General features: G+C 39.2%; 1 protein-coding gene across 1 annotated transcript in view; it reads left to right on the forward strand.

Moving 5' to 3' along the window:
• The window catches only part of Cfap44 (cilia and flagella associated protein 44), a 131,431-nt gene that overhangs the window by 86,051 nt on the left and 36,781 nt on the right, over positions 1–8,599 (forward strand). The window lies entirely within an intron of this gene.

An 8,599-nucleotide genomic window follows, 5' to 3' on the forward strand; every position in this document is an offset into this window, starting at 1 on the left:
GCCATCCATCACTCTGCTCTGACCTCTGAGGGCACTACATGATACAATTGCATCTACCCTACACACAGGCATTACACTCATACACATGAAACAAAGAAAATAATAAAATATTTTTAAAAATAACCCATTGAATTCAATGTGCATGAGTGTGGGCCCATGCCCACTGGAAACTTACTACTGGCCACACCCCCAAAGAAAATAGGCTCCTCCTGTCCCAGAAACCACCAGTCACAAATAGCTCCTCAGCTAAGGTTGGGGTATCATGAGCACTTCCTTCACACATGCTGGAACATTGACTGGCTCGATCTTGTGCAGGTTTTGTGCAATTAGTCGTGGCTACTATGAGTTCATGACTGCAATAGCCATGTCATGTCCAAAAAGCAGCATCTCAGAACACTTCTTCCCATCCTTTGGCTCTTATTTTCACCCCCTTTTCTGCAATGTTCCCTAAGTTTTGGGGGATTGTTCTAGATGTCCCATTTAGGGCTGAGCACTCAACAGTCACATTTTGACCAGTTATGAATCTCTGAATTAAAGGCTGCCCAATACAAGAACAAGCTTCTCTGACCAAGGCTGAGAACAGCACTAATCTATGGGTATAAACAGATTTTAGAAGACAACATGTCCATCTAGCAAGACAACAGTAGTAGGTTCTTCCTTAGGGCCTATGATTTCTCTGGTTATGGGCTTTTGACCAGATTTATAGTAACATGCATGAATTCTTCCTGTGGAGCAGGCCTCAAATCTAATCGGAAAGTGGTTGGTTACCACCCCCAAATAGCCATGCCACCAGTGGGTTGGTATTTGTAGTGGTTTAAATGAGAATGTCCCCCATAGGCTCCAAGTATTCAGACATTTTGTCCCCAGCTGGTGGTGCTGGTTGGGGAGGTCTTAGAAGGTGTGGCCTTACTGGAAGAAGCACATCACTAGGGGGTGGGATTTGACCTTCTTAAGCCTTGCTGGATTTCCAGTCACTGTCTGGTTCCTGTGCCTGCTTAAAGATGTGGTCACTTGGCTTTCTGCTCTAGCCACCTCTATGCCTCCCCCACCATCATAGACTCTAATCCTCTGGAACCATAAGCCACATAAACTCTACCTTCTATAAGTTGCCTTGGCCATAGTGTTTTATCACAGTAACAGAAAAGTAACCAATACAGTATGCATCATGCAGAGTCCATTGTGGAGTAAGTTCATTGATGACTCTTCTCCCCCAGTGGTATGCATAGCACTATCTAGGATATGAAGTCATTTGGGTGTGTGCCCATAAGTGATATAGCTCTATTATACAGTAGATCTATCTTCAGCTTTTTGAGACACCTCCACACTGATTTCCATAGTGGCTTCAACAACTTACACTCCCACCAATAATGATTAAGGATTCCCCTTTATCCACATCTTTGTTAGCATTTATTGTCACTTACAAGAATGTCAATAACCATTCTGACTGGGGTGAGTGGCAACTCAAAGTAGCTTTCATATGCAAATAATGGCTAGTAATACTGAAGACTTTTAAAAATATTTAATATCCATTTGCATTCTTATTTTAAGAACTGTCTGTACTGTGTCATAGCCCATTTGAAAACTGGGTTGCTTGTTTTCTTGTTGAGTTTCTTGAGTGTATTCTGTTGTATGTTCTAGGCACTAATCCTCTGTTGGATGTATAGCTGGCCAATTTTCCATTCTGTAGGTTGCCTCTTCACTCTTTTGATAGCTTCCTTTGTGATTCACAAGTTTTAATTCCATGAGATCACATTTGTTGGTTATTTATTGACTTAACTCCCTGCACAATCAGAGTTCCATACAGAAAGGTTTTTTAATCTATGCCTATATCTTGAAATATAATCCCTACTTTTTCTAGCAGTTTCAGAGTTTCAGGTCTTTGATCTACTTGGGAGTTGATTTTCATTTAGGGTGAAAGATAAGCAGTTGGTTTCATTCTTCTACATATAGATAGTCAGTTTCCACAGCACCATTTGTTGAGGATGCTGTCTTTTCTCCAATGTGTATTTTGGGCATCTCTGTAAAAAAAAAAAAATCACGTTTTATCTGTGTGGCCTTGCATTTGGGTCCTCTATTCTATTCCATTGATCTGTGTATCTGTTCTGTGTTAGTACTGTGCTTTCCCCCCCTTTGAATCTATAGTAACTTGAAAGCTGGTGTGGTGATTCCTACAGCAGTATTCTCTTATGTCTATTTGGGGTATTTGTGCTCCCGTGTGAACTTTAAGACTTTTTCTATTTCTGAGAAGAATGTCATAGAAATGATTGGAATTGCATTGAATCTGTAGACTTCTGGTAGGATGGTCATTTTTGCAGCATTGATTCTGAGCCAGGAGTGGGAGAGGTCTTCACATCTTCTAGTGTCGTCCTCAATTTCAGCATTTTAAAGTTTTCCTTATAGAGGTCTTCCACATCCTTGGTTATGTTTATTCTAAGTGTTTTAAAGCCATTGTGAATGGAATTGTTTCCCTGATTTCTTTCCCAGTATGCTTGCCATTGGCATATATGATTTTTGTATCTTAATTTTGTGTCCTACCACTTTACTGAAAGCCTTTATCAGTTCTAAGACTGTTCTGGTAGTGTCTTTAGTATGTCTTATGCATAGAATCATACCATCTACAAATACAGATACTTTGACGTCTTCCTTTTGTATTGATGTCTCTTTGTTTATTTTGTCTTATTTCTCTAGAAAAGGCTTCTAGTACTACATTGAAGAAAATGGACACCCTTGTCTTGTCCTGATCTTAGTGAAAACATCTTAAGTTTTTCCTCATTTAATATAATATTGGCTACAGGTTTGTCATATATTGTCTTTATTACGTTGAGATATTGTCCTTCCATTCTGGATTTCTTCCAGACTTTCAACATGAAGCAATGTTGAATTTTGTCAAAAGCCTTTCCTGTCTATTGAAATGACCATTGATTTCTGTGTTAAGCCTATTGTGTAATTTATAACATATGTGATTTATGAATATTGAACCATCCTTGCATCCCTGGAATAAATCAACTTGATCACAATGAATGGTCTTTTTGATGTGTTCTGCAATCATTTTGTTGAGAATTTGTGTGTGTGTGTGTGTGTGTGTGTGTGTGTGTGTGCTTATCAGGGAAATTAGTCTCTTAATTTTCCTCTTTTGTTGTATCTTTATCTGATTTTGGTATCAGAGTAATACTAGTTTCATTTAAAAAATCGGTAATGTTCCTTCCTTTTCTATTTTATAGAATAGTTTGAGAAACATTATTATCCTGTTATTTCTTCTTTGAAGATGTAGTAAAATTTACCAGTGGATCCATCTAGGTCTGGACTTTTTGTGGTGGGAAATTTTTAAATACTGTTTAAACCTTACTGCTTGTTATAGATCTGCTTAAATTGTTATTTCATCTTAGTTTAATTTGGTAAGCCATATGCATCTGAAAATTCACCTATTTCTTTTAGATTTTTTTTCCAATTTAGTGGAACACATGTCTTTAAAGTAAGACCTAATGCTTTTCTGAATTTCATTGGTTATTTTTCAGAATGGCTCCCTTTTTGCCTCTAATTTTATTAATAGGAGTCTTCTCTTTCTTTTGATTAGTTTGGCTAAGGATTTGACAATCTTGTTTATCTTTTCAAAGAACTAATTCTTTGTTTCTTGGAGGCAGCAAATTGATGGTTCCTGCTTTTTGATCCAATCTACTAGTCCCTGTCTTTTGATTGGGGAATTGAGACCATTAATATTCAGAGTTATTTGAATTGTGTATTATTGTATGTGTATTGTATTGTATGTGTTGGTTATTAAATTTTGTTGATTTTGCAGTTTTTGTTTTTTTTCTTCTTGCTTAGCTCTCATGGATGGATCTGTTCTTCTCTTCAGTCTGAAGGATTCTTTCTAGTATTTTCTGTAGAGCTGGCTTCGTGGTCATAAATTCCATTAGTCTACTTTTATCATGGAATGTTTTTCCCCCCTCAATTATGACAGTTTGCTGGGTAGAGTAGTCTAGGTTGGCAGTTATCTTTAAGAGCATTAGTAGACCAAGTTTCAGTTGAATAATCTGCTGTTATTCTCATGCTTCCTTTTCACTGTTTTCTTTGTTCTACATATTTTACATTTTAATTATACTACAGTGAGGGGTGATTCTTTTCTGGTCTTGTCCGCTTGGTGTCATAAATGCCTTCTGTATCTGGATTGGCATCTTTTAATTCTGGTCATTTCCATTATTACTTTTAGAATGTTTTGTATGTCTTTAGAATGAGATTTTTCTATTTCTATACCTACTGCCCACATATTTTGTCTTCTCAGGGTGTCATGTATATCTTAGAATTCCCATTCCTACCTTTCTTACGATTTTCTCTTGGTCCTTGTTTGATCCAGTTCCTCCACCTTGTCTTTGACCTCAGATATTCTGTCCTTTCCTACTGGCGAGACTTCACACAGGGCTTTATATTCGACTTTTTGTGCTTCTAATTTCCATCATTTTAGATTATTTTTTCTTCATATCGGTTGATTGCCTCTTTCCATGTCTTGTACTGTCTTCCTTATTTCACTCTGCTGTTTGTGCTTTCAATCAAGGACCTATTTTCCTCTTTGATTTCTTTGAACATACTTAACAATTGTCTTTTGCGCTCTCTGGGGTTTCATCTCACTCATTCTCACTGGATGCCATTACTGTAGGATTAATAATTTTTAGAGAAGTTATGTTATTTTGGTTTTTCGTGTTTCTTCTGTTATGGAATTATGCATCTGGGTTTATTTCGTTGCTTGGTTTTTCTTTAATCAGCCATATTCTTTCAGTTGAAGTACTTGCAATGTTCAAGTGGGACTCGGATGTGATAGACTTGGGATACACAGTTCAGACAATAGTTCCACAGCCCAGGAGCACATGGTACCTCATGCAAATTCTATATTAGTCCCTCAGTAGAATATTAACTGTACAAGCAACCACAGCTTCTGGATATTATCACTAGGCAAATATCATAACAACATAATTAACAATAATGGCCTCTTATGTTTTATAATGTTTGGAGGATAAACAATTAAGACTAGCATGGTGTATGCTGGGGTCTTAGGTAATAAGATTACTGGGATGGAATAAGAATTTGTGCTATAGCAACTTAAAAATTTTTTTTGAGTTACAAAGAAATAGAACAGTCTTATGTAATCATATATACATTTCCAATCAAGTGTTGGTTGATTATTTTTTAAAACAAGGAAATATGGCCAGAAGTGGTGGTACAGACCTTTAATCCTAGCACTCAGGAGGCAGAGGCCAGGTGGATCTACTAAGTTCCAGACCAGCTACACTATAAGACCCTCTCTAAAACAAAAAAACAATCAAGCAAAACAACAATTAAAACTATGACCTGGGAGATGTAAGACAAACACTTTCTCCCCTCCCCCAAAAAAACCCAACAATTAAAAACTCCCAAAACAAAACAAAATATTATACAACCAAGGAAATGAATACATCTACATCTTTGAATACCTTTTTGAAACCTAAGGACATGCCCCAACTTTCTTAACTGTATAACTTTAAAATCATCTATCCTTTAGAGTCAGTCACTATTGTGGCTGGAAACGTTACTTATTTCTAGAGCTCTTGCTTAGTATAGACAGGGTCCAGAACTCAAACCTGCAAGTCCACAAACAAAAGCCCATATCTTGCAACCAAAGACATTAAGTTTTGATTAGCATTTTTATTTTAATTTTCAAAGGTCAGGACGACTTTTTAAGAACATTTTTATATGTATGAGTGTTTTGCCTGCATGTATGTAAGTGCGCCTGTGTCATGTAATCCCCATGATAGCAAGAAACGGGTTGAGCCCCCTGGAACTGGAATTATGGACTGTTGTTAGCTGCCATGCGGATACTGGGAACCAAACCTGGGTCCTCTGGAAGAGCAGCCAGTGCTCTTAACTGCCAAGCCATCTCTGCAACCCCTGATTAGCATTTTTATATTTTAAATAATATGTAAAGATGTAACTTTTAAAATTTTGCTCCAACCTTTAATAATCACTAGAATATAACTCATATTTTAAAATATAGTAGATATTAATTTATCAATATATACAAAACTAACCTTCAACTTAGCTAAGATAAACATGCATAGAAATAAAGTTGGCCAAGAAAATGTGATCACATTTTCCTTTTTTAATTTAAAGTTTTATTTTTTGAGAGTTTCATATGCAAGTACTGTATTTATGTCAGTTCTGTCCCTCCTTCACCCCTCTCTAACTCTTCCCATTTCCCTACACACACTCTTGTGACCTCCTCTTTTAAATTATTATTGTTACATACACACACCACCACCACACATCACAGCTTACTGAATACACTTAGTATTGCTTATATGTAGATGGATCAATGTTCAAAAGAAAAAAAATATCAAGGTGGGTAAGGAAGGTGGAAAGGGAAAATTGGGGTTCTGTTAGAGTTTAAGGTTTTAGAGTGTTAAATTACGAAAGTGTGTAATTAAATAAAAAGAGCAGGAGATAGAGATGAGAGAACGAGGAAAAGGCGCAGGAATAAGAGCGGACGTGGGTGAGAGGGGGGTGAAAAGCATAGTAAGGAATGCCTCACAGTAGAGTAGGTGGAGAAGCATACGCCATGATCTAAAACTGAACCGAGTGATATGCAGTCAAAAGCAAAGCCATCATGAGACACATGTGGGAGAGTGGAGATTAAAGAACGGAAAGTAAGAGATAAAAAGAAGACTTATGAAGTGAATTTCTGGCACAGCTGCATTGAGTTGAAAGATGATGTTCTCAGATCCCTCTGGCTCCAGCAGGTTCCACTTGATGGTGGGGTATGGGGGAGGGTGGAGCTACTGATCTCTGAAGCCTGTGTTCTAAGTGGTTGTGGTGTGTATGAATAGAAAAGAAAAAAAAATCAGAGTAAGGCTATTGGTTTGTATTGCGTGGATGGAGGAAAAGTACTGGAAGGAAAAGTAAGTGGAAGGGGAAAACAACAGGCACAGGGTGGGATGGGGTGAAAAGAGAGTTTAAAAATATGCTATTAGATAACCTGAGAGTTCCAAACCCTGCCAACAGGGCCTGTGAAAATAGAGGGGGGCAAAAAGGAGGAGAGGAGAGGAGGGGAGGGGGAGGGGAGAGGGACAGAGAGAGACAGAGACAGAGAGACAGGAGGGGGAGGGAAGGGGAGGGGAGGGAATGGGGAGAGAGATGGAGGGAAGAGAGGGAGGGGAGAGAGGGAACACAGCAGGACAGAACTGCCATGCTAAATTGACACTGGGCATCAAATACAGGAGCCTGTGAGAGGAGAGAGCTGGATGCCCATACAGAGTCGGATTGCTGGTTGCAGCTTTCATTTCCTCTACAGTCCTCTGACAGAGCCCTGGATGTGGTCAGGTCACAGATGCTGGTCCTGTCAGTGGGACTTCCCTCACAGACTGTGTCACAGATGCTGGCCATATCCCGGAGTGGTTCTTCAGGGGTGGATTTCAGATGCTGTTCTCACACTAAGACAGTCCTTTCCAGGTTCATTTCTGGTCATAGATGTTGGTCCCATCAGTGGGTGGTCCTTTATGGGCTGGGTCACAGATGCTGGTCAATCTTCTGTATGGTCTTTCAGGAATTCAGTTGTGAATATTGGCCCTGTCCCTGGGCTGGCTACCCATTGAAACCTGAGTCTATGGTCCTGGCCGACTCTGTCTTCATCTGGGTTCCCACCCCACTGAATACTGCATGGTTCTGATGCAGTGTCGTTGTCATCTTGTCCCGCCCTGCCCCCTCCACATACATCTAGAGTTATTCTGTTGACCAGATTTCAGTGTATAGTCTCTTGACATTTGCTCTTGAATTTCCCAGGAAAGCTGTTCACAGAAAGAGTGGGACTGTGAAGAGGAGTCAGCAGGGTTCTTTTTAAAATGAGGCTGCTGGGACTGGAGAGATGGCAGGAGAGTGCTTAAGAGCACCTGCTGCTTTTGCAGAGGACCTGAGTACCATTCTTAGCAATTGAACATCAGAACTCACCGTGGCAATTACCATAACTCCAGTTCCGGGGGATCGCATGTGGTGCACTTACATACATGCAGGCAACACTCATACACATAAAAAATAAAAATAAATATTGTTTCTGTTTTTTGAGTCAGGGTCTCCCTATAACCCCAGCTGTCCTAAAACTCACTTATAAACCAGTCTGATCTATGGAGAGCCACTTGCCTTTGTCTCTACCACCTCCAACGGACCCTCAGTGCTGGGATTAAAGGCCTGTACCACCACACTCGACAAAAAAAAAAAAAAAAAAATGCTTTTAATTGTTACAATGAGGCCGCTTAGTGAAATGGCTCAGTGAGTAAAAGCTCTTGCTGCCAAGCCTGAAGATCTGCATTTGGTCCTCAGCACCCACATGGTGGAAGAAGAGAGCCGGCTCCCCCAAGTTGACTCTATATTTTTCTTCTTTTGCTTTTTAAAGTTCCTACTTTGTTATTAAACTAGAGATTTTTGGCTGTCACCTTTTCTGGTAACTGCTACCCAGCTTGCCTCTGTTTATTCGTTTGAGAGTCTAATCTATTGGGCCTTTGTATCACCTGCCATCTTGGATCTCAAAGATATTAACTGGCATCCAGGTATCAGCAAAAATTCCAATTTGTTCAATTTAGGG

Source organism: Nannospalax galili, unplaced genomic scaffold (assembly GCF_000622305.1).
Source record: "Nannospalax galili isolate Female #2095 unplaced genomic scaffold, S.galili_v1.0 scaffold743, whole genome shotgun sequence".
NCBI lineage: Eukaryota > Metazoa > Chordata > Mammalia > Rodentia > Spalacidae > Nannospalax > Nannospalax galili.